Below are 13,665 nucleotides of genomic sequence, written 5' to 3' on the forward strand. Positions count from 1 at the left end.
TTGCAAATACTCAAGTCCCTGTTATAAAATGGCATAGTATTTGCATATGACCTAGGCACATCTTCCCATATACTTTAAATCATCTCCAGATGACTTAGAATACCTAATACGATGCAAATGTGATGTAAAGAGCTGTTATACTGCATTGTTTCTTATATGTATTTTTATCATTGTATTCTTATTTTTTCTTTTTTTTTTAAATTATGCTTTAAGTTCTGGTTAAATGGGCACATGCTCAGAACGTGCAGGTTTGTTACATGGGTATACACATGCCATGGTGGTTTGCTGCACTCATGAATCCGTCATCTACATTAGGTATTTCTCCTAATGCTATCCCTCCCCTAGCTGCCCATCCCCCAACAGGTCACAGTATGTGATGTTCCCCTCCCTGTGTCCATGTGTTCTCATTGTTCAACTCCCACTTATGAGTGAGAACATGGGATGTTTGGTTTTCTGTTCTTGTATTAGTTTGCTGAGAATGATGGTTTCCAGCTCCATCCATGTCCCTGCAAAGGACATGAACTCATCATTTTTTATGGCTGCATAGTATTCCATGGTGTATATTTGCCTCATATTCTTTATCTACTCTATCACTGATGGGCATTTGGGTTGGTTCCAAGTCCTTGCTATTGTGAACAGTGCCACAATAAACATACATGTGCATGCAACTTTATAGTAGAATGATTTATAATCCTTTGGGTATATACACAGTAATAGGATGGCTAGGTCAAATGGTATTTCTAGTTCTAGATCCTTGAGGAATCACCACACTGACTTCCACAATGGTTGAACTAATTTATACTCCTACCAACAATGTAAAAGTGTTCCTATTTCTCCACATCCTCTCCAGCATCTGTTGTTGACTTCTTAATGATCACCATTATAACTGGTGTGAGATGGTATCTCATTGTGGTTCTCATTTGCATTTCTCTAATGACCAGTGATGACGAGCTTTTTTTCATATGTCTGTTGGCTGCATAAATGTCTTCTTTTGAGAAGTGTCTGTTCATATCTTTGCCCACTTTTTGATGGGGTTGTTTTTTTCCTGTTAATTTGTTTAAGTTCTTTGTAGATCCTGGATATTAGCCCTTTGTCAGATGGACAGATTGCAAAAATTTTCTCCAATTCTGTAGGTTGCCTGTTCACTCTGATGATAGTTTATTTTGCTGTGCAGAAGCTCCTTAGTTTAATTAGATACCATTGTCTATTTTGGCTTTTGTTGTACTCTTATTCTTTATGGGCTTTTCCCCCTGCATATTTTCGATCTGTGGTTAGTTGGATTGGGATGTGGAATCAGATATAGAAAGCTGACTGGAGGTGAAAGTACCGTAAACTGTAAACTGTACTGTATAAACAAATAAACTTTAAATGCTATATAAGCCTCTTAATTATGGAACCCTTGTGATTAGAAGTAAACCGGGATAGGAAAATTTCCATTTCATTGACACAAGTCTCTTTCCTGTCCCTCCCCTCAAGAAAGATGAAGACTTTATTCCCTCATCTCATGTGATTTTGAACTAATATAGGTCAAGTGAAGGCAGACAATGAACACAGCACACAGTACCACCACCTAAGGGTAGTAAGGTTTCCACCCCAGCAAGAGGGCAACAGTGGTTGGTGATGGTGAATTTCTCCATTATTTGGAAAAATTGCTCATTAAGTTAACAACCTCAAACAATCCCAAAACTTCCAAAAACATAACATGGATAGTGGCCTTTATAAAGTTAACTTGGTTAATATTTTTGTTAATCTCACAGCGAGTGCCTATGGCATAAACTCACAATGCAGGGTGTCTGTAACGGTTTGACCATTGTCCCAAAATGTTAGAGATGGGCAAAGTCAGCCTGGGGGATCTACTGGAGCTCTGGATCAGATCTGAGGTCATAGCTGAAAATACGTTACAGGTGGAGCTCAGGGGCTCAACCAAGATCCTCATAGTTGGGTTTACAGGAGCTTCCAGGAGAGTCCAGGAGCTTCTTTGTCACTCCAAATAACCCTGAACTCAGAAGCAATTTTATACTTTATTAAGATTCCTAAGAATTCTGATGGCCAGAAGTCTCTAGAAGACCTCTGTTTGAGGCTATCTGTAAGGAAGACCTACCACATGGTCCTAGCTTTGGTACAGATCAGGGTTTCTCAACAGCAGAATTTTTGACATTTGCAGGGGCTGAAGAATTCTGTGGTGGGGAGGTGTCCTGTTCATGGTAGGAAATTCAACAGCATCCCTGGCCTCTACCCACTAAATGCAGGTAGCATCATCCCTCAGTTATAACAACCAAAAATGTACTAGACATTGCTAAATGTCCCCTGAGGAGCAAAATGGCTCCCAGTGGGAACCACTGACATAGTTGAAGTCCTGGAGACCTGGAGAAAATATAGAGATTGAAGGCTATGGACTCCTCTCACCAACTTGCTTCATGTTTTAATTAATTGTTAATAGACTATTTTAGGAAATAGATAGGTGATACCTCTAAATCATTGATCATCTGAGACAGTTTCATGTAAATTTACCATAATGATTCTTGCTTTGGAACAAAATGTCAAATGTGAAACCCCTTTTATTCTGGTCATTGTTCACAGTGCTGTTTCCATGAATCAAAAGTGAATCATTTAGACATCATCAACCAGAAAGACAGTGCAGACCACCTCAAAATTTCCCTCTTTCATCACCGAGTTCCAGAGATAGTAAATTATTCTTCTATATTCTATTACTCCTTTGGTCACTTATTCTGATTAAATTTGAGCACGATTTGATCTTGAAAGGGAGAGGAAAGGCCAGAGGGGAAATCAAAATGTCCAACCATCTTTCGGTATCAAGTAGAGTGACAGGAAAACCATTCAGTCAGCCACAAAACATGAACCAAAAATTGTTGAAAAATAAATAACATTTTTACCCAAAGAAATAACATCCATTTGCCTTTGCTTTTTACATGACATTATCACACAATAAATAAAGGAGAAATAAAGCAGATGAGAGGGGGAAGCAACCCATTTAAAGGAATAAATAAGATTTATAAATCACAAAAGAAAAGAGACTGTCACGTTCAATCAGTTGTCTTATTAACCCACAGGCAGAGATACAGTCAGAAAGGTCCTATGATGGAAGACTTACCCTTGCTTATAAATGAGGCAAGATCACAAAGTAATGTGATTTCCTGGGTAAGTTGTGAGTAAGTAATTATCTCATCAAGGAATTCTGCTTCTGGGGGGCAAGTAGATGAAGAAAAACAGCCTTCCTTCTGTCTCAGACACTTCTGCTGGGAGAAAAAAGGCTACTAGTGCCTGATCTTATACATGTCTAGCTAGTTAAGACCATAGGTCTGCAGAGACACTTACCATCACCTAACTTCTAACGGGCTAATATTGTGAGTGAGCATGCTGCTTTAGGACTGTAACCTTGGTACTTCAATGCATCTTCCTTTAAACTTAATGTCAGGAAACCTTTACAAGGCATTCGTGATGGTGGGACTGGTTCTGGTGGAGAAACAGGTTTTAGAAAATAAACTTGAATTTGACAATAATTTAAAAAAAAAAACTCATTGATTGGAAAATACCCAAGACCATCCAGTTTCAACTTGGAGACAGGTGAGGCATGGCAATAACTCAAACTCTAAATCAGGATGGAGCAGTGTTTTGATTTGGAAACATAAAGGAATGGTATGAGTTGATGAAAGAGAGGGAGAAATGAAAACAAGATTGAGAACACAGGTCACATACATTCTATGAAGTCTTTCAAAAGTAGCTAATAGGCTAGGCATGGTGGTTCACGCCTGTAATCCCAGCATTTTGGAAGACCGAGAGTTTAGGAGTTCAAGACCAGCTGGGCAACACAGGGAGACCCCATCTCTACAAAAAAAAAATTAAAAGAAATTAGCCAGGCATGGTGGGACACACTGTAGTCCCAGGTACTCCAGCAAGGTGAGTTGGGAGGATCACTTGAACCCAGAAGGTCGAAGTTGCAGTGAGCCGTGATCATGCCACTGCACTCCAGCCTGGGCGACACAGCGAGACTCTGTCTCAAAAAAAAAAAAAAAAAGAAAGAAAAAAGTAACTAATGCAGAAGTTAAAACAGAGGTGCCTAGCAACTTGTCAAATTTTGTTGGAACATTTCTCAAACTTCCCTTGGGAACTACTGAATCAGATGCTCTAAAGAGTTAACACATCTTCTGGAATTTCCCACATTTTAAGCAGAACTTACTTCCTCCACAAGATCTGTCCTAAATTATTACATAACTTACTAGTAATTGCTCATGCTAGAACATAAGGGAAGCTTAACAAATGGGTGACATTGCTTGATTTAAAATTAAGAGTTGATGCTGATAATACAATAAAATTAGTCCCTGTAGAAGAGTTTGACTTCAAGTTATATGTTATGCAATATAAGGTTTATAAATTAAATCTAAGTAGTTTTGAGTTAAAATAATTGGTCAAGAACTGAAAATATGTTGAAAAAATAAATGGTATTTTTGCTCAATGAAATGACATCCATTTACCTTCACTTTTCACATGGAATTAACACGTTTCTATCTGAATGTGGTGGCTTGTATTGAACTTGATCTGGTATATAAGGAAAAAGGAGAACTGGCTTGCATAATAATTGGCATAATAAAGGCAGTAAAATTATTACAAAACTAAGCATCAGCTAACTTAAAATTGGCATTTCTCTGATAACAATAGCATCAGAATATATAATGGTAGGTATACACGGTTTACCTATTAGAAAAACAAAAAACATAGCTACCAACAGACAGAAATGCATTGCCTCCAATAATGAGGACATTTTCTGGAAGTAAATTCTTTCATTAGTTTGCTGATGGTTTTAATGTGACATCTTTTTTTTTCCTTTTTGCATGCATGTCCATTTCTTTCCTTCTTTTTTTTTTTTTTTTTTTTTTTTTTTTTTTTTTTTGAGATGGAGTCTCACTCTGTCTCCCAGGTTGGAGAGCAGTGGCATGATCTCGTCTCACCGCAACCCCCACCTCCCGGGTTCAAGTGATTCTTCTGCCTCAGTGAGTAGTTGGGACTATAGGCATGCACCACCACGCCCAGCTAATTTTTGTAGTTTTAGTAGAGGCCAGGCTGATCTCAAACTCCTGACCTGAAGTGATCCACCTGCCTCAACCTCCCAAAATGCTAGGATTACAGGTGTGAGCCACCATGCCCGGCCGCATGCATGTGCATTTCTAACCAATAGAGTCCCCAACTACCCATCTTCTGCCAATGTATATTTTTCCATCAATACTTTCATTTTGCATACTTGCTGCCACTAAGCCACAAGGAAAAGGGAGAGCTTCATGCAAGAACCCAAGCATTTGACAAGGCTGAGAGTCTGCAGTGTTCCTAGAGGGGCCACCTTCAGTCTTCTCCTTTCTTTTCTTCTTCCTAGCTCTTCAAGCTGAACTAACCAATGTCCCTTTCTGGCCCAATTCCTCAGCCACTTCCACCTATAGCTGTGTATTAGTCTGTGCTCATGCTACTGATAAAGACATACTTAAAGAGACTGGGTAATTTACAAAGAAAAATGTTTAACGGACCCACAGTTTCACGTGGCTGGAGAGGCCTGACAATCATGGTGGAAGGTGAAAAGCATGTCTTACATGGCAGCAGACAAGAAAGAACGAAAGCCAAATGAAAGGGGTTTCCTCTTATAAAACCATTAGATCTTGTAAGACTTCTTCACTATCATGAGAAGAGTATGGGGAAGCCGCCCCCTAATTCAATTATCTCCCACCAGGTCCCTCCCATAACATGCGGAAATTATGGGAACTACAATTCAAGATAAGATTTGGGTGGGGACACAGCCAAATGACATCAAGCTGGGAGCACAGCAGCAGCTTCAGCCCACATATGAGGGACTAGCCATTTGTACTGTGCCCCACCCACCAATGAGGCCAGGAGGCCAAGGGACTGTGGAGGTTGCCTGCCTCCACCCCTCTTGCTTGCCCAAGCTGCTGTGTCCTTTCCTCTGCCACAATTGGCAGAGGAACTCTGTCTTAGTTCCCTTTTGGGACTGCCTCACCCTAGACACTGGCCTGCCTAGGACTCTGGGAGCTTGGGATTGCTTGCCAAATCCCTACATGAGTGTTGATTTCTTGCCCCCATACTTTCAGTCTGGGGACTGGAGCCCATGAGAAGAATATGACAGTAGATAGGTCGTTCCGCCATCCCTGAGCCCAAGTTCCCTAGAATGATAGCCATCTCCAGGGATCAGTGATTCCACCTACTGTGCTGTGAGTAATGTCAGAGGAGCTGCACATGAGCTTTGTGAGAGATGTGCTCTTGATTTCATTAACTGAATGAGGAACATACAAATAATAATGTAAAAAAGTCAGGATCTCTTAAGCAGGTTTGGGACAAATACCATTCAAGTAAAACTAATGTGAAAAGTAAACACAGACCTTTACAATGGGGAGCTGATAAGCCGGTGATCCATGGTTGGACTTCAGGGGCTTTTTATGCCTCCCAGGAAGTTAATAGATAGTTTTACCTGTATGTGCATTTTTTCTAGAGAAAATTTTAATATTCTCAAAAAGAACATGATTTGAAAAAGTTAGAAATCATCTCCTCATTCACCTGCTCATTTTGTGAAGGGCACTACCATGGCACAAAGAGGCTGTCCTGAAATGTGAACATCATGATCTTACTCCTCTGTGGAAAGACTTCAGTGGCTCCCACCACTCTCCAGATGAGATCCAAAGCATGACATGCTAGGCAGCGTGCGGCTCTGGCCTCAGCTCACCCCTCCAGGTCCATGCCCACCACTCATCAACACACCTGCCCTGTGGACACAAACTGAGCCCCTCACAGCTCCTAAACAGACCACACTCCCTTTGTGAGCACATCCCCACCCCCAGCTATCTCTCCTAAATGATTTTATTTTTCTGGTTTTTTGTTTTGTTTTGTTTTTTGAAACAGAGTCTCATTCTATGTTGTTCATCCAACATCCCTTCGCATATAAAAACTTCCCTGATTGCAACCTTGGTTCTCCAATCCCTGTTACGTGATACTCCTCCTTGTTTTTGTAGATACTCACGTCCACCTGTCTCATAGCATATACCTCATCCCACTATCATTGTGCATTTGTTTCTCTCTGGATTTATCGCCCCTGTGGGAGCCTTCCCCCCATTGACTCTTTGCTCTATCAAGGTAGGATGTTTTTACCTCACATTTCCCAGAAGCCAGCATAGCACCTAGAAGATTCTAGGTTCTCCACATATGTTTTTTATACGAAGAACAAACAAAGCTGAGTTATGGATCAAGGTAAGGCACCGAACATCCCATACTAGCCCAAGATGCCACATAGCTAGTCTGTGATAGAGCCAGAAGTAGGAATCTGCCTCTGATTCCAGTAACTATTTCTATGACACCCATTGCTTTATATCTTTGCTCTGGAAAAAAGCAGGAGCATTTTTTTCTGCATCTTTTAAAAACATAAGTATAAATACTACGTCTTCAGTCCTCACCAGACAGAGGGAGCTGTTTCCCACGTTCCTGACCCCCTTTCAGGAGATTCATAATTTGCATGTTGGTTAAGGTTGAGCACATCACTAGCGAAGCCCTTGATCTTCAGGCAAGAAAGAGAGAGGAGGAGGAGGAGTCAGAAAAGAAGAAAAAGAGAAGGGGGAGGAGAAGGAGGAGAGAAGAAAAGAAGGGGGAGGAGGGGAGGAGAGAATAATTTTACGTAAATTTTCCTTGGGACAGAGTTGAAATCTAGTTATCTTTTGAATGGGTAACTGGTACTCAAATTCTCAGATATTTCTATCTAAAGTTAAAACTAAATCTCAAGTTGCCTCAAGTAAAAATTAGATCAGTTCACCATTGATCTTGGAAACCCAACCACGCTTTTTTTACTGGAAGTTTGTTTCAGTATCAAATGAAGATTGAGGATCAAATGCAGTGGAGAGCAAAGCAATGCCCTCCAGGCACTGACATGGCAGCATTTCAGACTGCTGGGCTCCCTAGAGCCTCTCTGTGCTGAGCTTTCCTGATGGTTCCATGGGGAGTATCAGCAATTGCTGTTTTGATTTCCTCTGCAAACCTGCAGCTGCTTCTCTTCTCCAATTCACTACAACATGCTAATAGGATGACTAGAGAGACAACTTTGCTATCTCTATCACATTGACTCCTGTTCATTTGCTGTAACATGCCAAGAAGCAAAACGGGCATCAGGATCAAGGGAAAACTAACTGGCCATGTTTTAAGACATTCTATAAATGGGCTGAGTTTGCCTTTAGAACTTTTATCCTATCCAGCAACTTGCAGTACACACCCAGTGTAGCCTGCTCGCTCTCACCTCCTTCTTGTGAGACATACTGTTCCCGTGCCTAAAGTGTTCTTCCTTGCCCTATCCCCTTCTCTGAATGACGCCTATTATACCATGTGTCTCAACAGAGAAGTTACTTACCAGCGCCTTTCCTAACTCCTCCAGAGAAGTACTCCCATTGTGCCCGCTATTGTTGCCACCTCTTTCCCTGCCCCTGTCCCAGAAAATTGTCAGCTACCTGGGGGAAGAAACTGTGTCCATAGGAGACACTCAGATACCCAAAAAGTGAATAACTGAAATGGTTTCATCTGAACAGATTCATGTCATTTTATTTTAGATCAGTGTCTACAAAAAATGACATCAGGCCCCAGTAAGGGCAAAAAGATCATGGGATCCTAGTAAGATCCACTCGGACTGTCTGACAATTAGGATAAAACAAGGCACCAAAAACAAAGGAGAAGTTTTGTAAGAAGCAATTAGATAATTTTGGAAAATATTTAAGGAGCTTTACCTTTAGCTTCTTGGCTGTTACAAATTTTAATTCAGCTTGGCTGGATGTCATAGAAGAAAATCGTTGAGACATTTAAACCAATAGCAAAGCTACCAGCTTTAAAGAAATGGGAAAAAATGAAAGTAAATGAAAACCAATGTGAATGTAGCATCTTTAAAGAATTATAAATTAGCTGGAAGCAGCATCCAAATAGCAGTTCCCAAGATGTCACTATGTAATTATAGCTCATCAGCACATGTCTTGCATATTCCAAAATAACCCGTTATACTACCCTCTCTTTCCCAAACTGGGGAAGGAAAGATGACAGCAGGCCTCAGAAATAATGACTAAATGGTTCCTTTCTAACAAGGGTGGCTATCAGCTTTGAGTGTCCAATGTCTTCTATAAAAATACATCACACATAAGGAAATATAAAAGCACATTCCTAGAATTCAAATTAAACAGTCTAATTTTCAAAGACTTTCATAAGTTTTTAAAGACAAAATTTTTCCTATTGAATTTTAAATAAAGAAGAAAGTATTACCCTAAAAATAAAATAGGGCGTACCCAGTAGGTTTTGTTGAGCTGGGCATATGTAGGAGTCTTTTTGCCCATGGCCTCTTTGGTGTGATCACCCAAAATGCTTGACAGATGGGATGCATGGCTTCATTAGCAACTGTATCAGGATGCATGGAGAAAGGGGGCCCATTGAAGTTGAGTGTTTGGCTACGTGATTCTTCCCGGAAGCAGCAGGCTTGTGGATTCACTCAGTACTAGTTGTGGCTGAGGGCAGGGCAAATTCCACTGAGCAAACAGATGTGAATGTTATAAAGCAGATGCTGATTTTTGGTATCACATTATTGGGAAAATTTTTTTTTCATGGATAGAACAAGAAACATTTGTACTGTTTTTACTCTAATAGATGCTAAAAATAAAATATTTTAAGGTTATAACACTTAAACATTTTAAGTGCTTAAGATGAAATATTTAGGTATTTAGGTTAAAACACTCTAAAGCTTTTCAGAAGCAAACGTTTGCTATCTACAACGGAAATAAAAATTCAGAATCATTATTTCATACCTACTGTTGCTTGGACCTCCCTTTCAACCAATCAAACTTAAAAGGAAAAATCACTTTTTATTTCATGCTCACTCTGTTCCCCTGTGTGAGGAACTTTATCAAGAAAAACTGGTGCTACAATTCCTATCACTGAGACCCTTCTAACCTTGTTGTTCCTTGGTGGGTAAACGTTTATATTAAAAAGTCATTCTAAAATTCCTAGCAGGAGTAATTATTTTGATAGATTTTCAAGTATAAATGTAGCTCTAAAAAATCCATGCACATATCTGTTACATTATATAATAATGATCCAATATAGCCAAGTAAAGCCAAAATTTAGCACCTACTAACAGGTAAGCATTACGTTAGGCGGTGGATTCTCAATGGTTGAATAACACACTTTCATTGATATTTGGACTTTTTATGAAGCCCACAGTAGTTCATGTTTACCTTTATTTTATTGCTTTTATTTCGATACTTTTATTTAATGTCATCTCAGAAGTCAGTGCTTGATTGATTTTTATTTGAACAAAAGGTCTCACGTATTTATTACTGAACCCAGCAAACCAACACATTCATAACAGATTCAGATAGAAAAAAATATATTCCCAACAAAATATGTCCAACTCTCCAGATAGTGGTGACATTTTCATTTTGATATGGTAATATGGTTGCGACCCTCAGACAGCATAAATGTGTGTGCCGTCTCATGTGCAATTCCGTATAGACCCAGTTTGGTTCTTCGCCAGTGTCTCCTTTTGGAGTTGTACCTGATTTTATTACCAGTTTTCTTCTGAATCCACTGGGGAATGGGATCATTTTGCTTTTGTTTCTTGGCCAGGAATCACTTAATCCTAAAAGTCTTGTGAGAAGACATGGCGAGAAGCAGAGTCAAGCACACACCACGATGGCACAGAAAGGATGATTTATTTTTTTAAAGAGCAGATTTTATAGGATATTTCTTTGAACTTTAGTAAGGTGGACTTGCTGTCATTTTAAAGATGGAGAAATGGAGTAGTAGGCAGTGAAAAATTATGTAGTATTATAATTTGATGAATAGGACAAAGACTCAGTCTCAAGTCCTAAGGGTTTATATAATACCACATTTTCTTCTTCATTCCTTAAACACATGAAAGGCACCTCCAATAGAGACAGTACCTATTGTGCATGAAGATTAGAGAGAGATTATGAAGTAATTCAATACCAATATTCTCATTTTATGTCAACTTTTACAAAAACATATACTGAGCTCACTTTGTATATATCAGAATTACTAATTTAGGCTCTATGTATTTTCATGGACTATAATATAATTTTGTTTTAAATAATGTTAGTACAGATAAAAATATTTCTAGTACCATATTTCTGGACATAATTCACATTGCTTTTAGTTCGTGCAGAATTGCTACAATTCAGAATTTGTTTAAGAAGTGACCTAGAGGGAAAATCAGAATAAACACTCTTAGACAGTGAAATAATTCACTCTCTGGTATATGGCTCTGTTTAAGGTATTTGAAAGGCCAAATATAAGAACCAGGGGGAAAAAGTCGATTGACATTTAGGGGCAGAATCAATTTGAAACTTTAGTCTTTCCAAACTGGCTGCATATCACAATCACCAAGTGAGGGGTGAGGGCTTAGATAATCTTTCCAAATCGAGAACCCCTAGAGGTTTTCTCTTTCCTTTTTTTTTCTTTTTTTTTTTTTTGGCATATCTGAGATAATCCTAATAATTTGTATTTTTAAAAGAATTTCTATGTACTTCTGAGGTATAATAAATTTGGGAAACCAATTTTAGATGAATTGAGATCAAAGCTGTTTGAATCATAGCTCTGTCATTTGCCAGTTTTGAGAGTTGGAGAAACAATTTAAGACTCATGATATTCATCTATAAAATTGAAGCAAAATAGACCTTTCTTATGAGATTTATACCAGGATTACAAAGGACAATGAAATGCTGAACACTGACACCAACGCAAAGTTGAGGCTCAAAAAAAATTTGCATTCTTTGCTCCTTCTCCATAAAATTAGCATCTACTATTGACGTGGAAAGCATGAAATATATAAAGCATGAAAACTGGCCAAAAAAAAAGAAGTTCTGACCATTTCAGCTGATTGAGTTACATGGCCATTAAATCGTCTGTGTTTTTTCTAGGACAATATCAGACACTTAAAGCATATTTCTACAAACCAAATAAGTCTAAGGGCTTCATTTTGTCCTGTACGATTTGGGGTTCTAGCAGAAAATAACACATTTCTTGTTGAGTAGGGAGTTTATAAAGGAATTATTTACGAGTCTATACAGGTTGTACAGAAATCACAAAGGATAGTAACACTATCTGGGAGCTAAAGATGGTGGGGGGCTAAAACACCTGAGTCAAAAAGGGTAAGAGGGGAGTGGTTATTTAAACCTGGAATCAGGGAAGGATCTCAGAGGAACCATGACCTATTGTCAAACGACACAGTTGGTCCACAGTGACTGTCAGGAAGAGGGTATTAGGACAAAATCCCCAATCTCACTCTTCTCCTGCTAGTTGCTTGATCATGCAGCCCATTCGCCAAAGGTCAAGGTCAGTCTCCCAGGGCACAGCACGGGATGGAGAAGAGCTGACAATAGATAGGAAGAGGAAATCGGAGGCATCCCATGTAAGTCCTATGTCATTCTGTATCATAAAGAAACACAGTCCTTCATCCCAAAGTAATTAAAAATAGTTCTAACACATACTTGTATCTTTTGAAAATATTAAAAGAAATTCAATTCATAACGAAAAAACACAAATTTAAAATGTCTTTTCTCTCTTTTTAACTTGGCCTCTCTCTTCCTTTTTCATTCTCATCCTCCATCAAAACTTTCCTCCAAAATGAGGTCTCCACTGCCCTTTATTTCTCCATTATGTTTTTGTGTAAGTAAATTTTGGCTCTTTCTGGTATAAACTTCTTAACTCTCCATATCCATTTCTGCCTCGCAAACACTCAGAAACAGAACTGCCAGGTTCATTATCTCTTTTAGCAAACATGACGGAAGGTGAGGATAAATGGAAGTAATTGCAAGCATGGACACACTGATACGCACTATTGTCAATCTCCATCAGACTTGGTGAAAAATCAGAGCTCATCCGAAGACAACTCAAGCAAAAAGCAGAATCTATTATGGTCTTCTATAAGCCATGACTTGGGGTTTTTTCCATGTGGAAAAATGGAAGTGTTTTTCCATATGTAAAATGTAAATATTGACTGTACCTGATACTTGCATTAGAATTGGTAGCTTTCCAAATTTTCATGTCTTATTCTGTTTGCTTCTCACAAAATAGCCTTGTGAGGTAAGTAGCAATTTTTATCCCCTTAAGACTGAGAAAAATTTAATGACTAAATAGAAGAATCACAGCTGGTAAGAAATCAAAATTAGAATTCCAGAATACATTTGTCCCTAAGAACTGAAAACACTTTACCTAAGAATTGAAAACACTGAAAAGTGTTTTCTTTTTCAAAATAAAAAAAAAAAAAATTTAATTGATGCAAATGTTTACTTTGATTACTTTATTTTGAAGCATACTAATGGAGATTTCTTGTAAAATATAAGAAGAAAAAAATATTTGTTTACTTCCTACATTGTAATTTAAAACATTGATTAAAATAATTAAGAATTAGATAAAAGTATGATTGCAATGAAATTGGGAAGCTATGACAACCCCACAAAAAAAAAGAAGACTATTGCAAAATACAATTGAATTGATACAAAATGAGAGAAAAAATAAGGGACAACTCATCTCTCTAGATCTTGACCAAGATGCACATTTCTTAAAAGTAACTGGTAATTAGTGATCCTTTACTTAGGGTGAGAAAACGTAGGCTTA

At 38.5% G+C, this 13,665-nt stretch overlaps 1 protein-coding gene and 1 pseudogene across 3 annotated transcripts in view; both read right to left on the reverse strand.

Annotated features, from left to right (window-relative positions):
- The window catches only part of FGF14 (fibroblast growth factor 14), a 678,189-nt gene that overhangs the window by 528,823 nt on the left and 135,701 nt on the right, over positions 1-13,665 (reverse strand). The gene's annotated exons all lie outside the window — the stretch shown is intronic.
- Positions 162-10,820, reverse strand: LOC126940651 (60S ribosomal protein L39-like; annotated as a pseudogene). The gene has a single exon (XR_007720850.1). The product of XR_007720850.1 is annotated as a 60S ribosomal protein L39-like (transcript).

This window comes from Macaca thibetana, chromosome 17 (genome assembly GCF_024542745.1).
Source record: "Macaca thibetana thibetana isolate TM-01 chromosome 17, ASM2454274v1, whole genome shotgun sequence".
NCBI lineage: Eukaryota > Metazoa > Chordata > Mammalia > Primates > Cercopithecidae > Macaca > Macaca thibetana.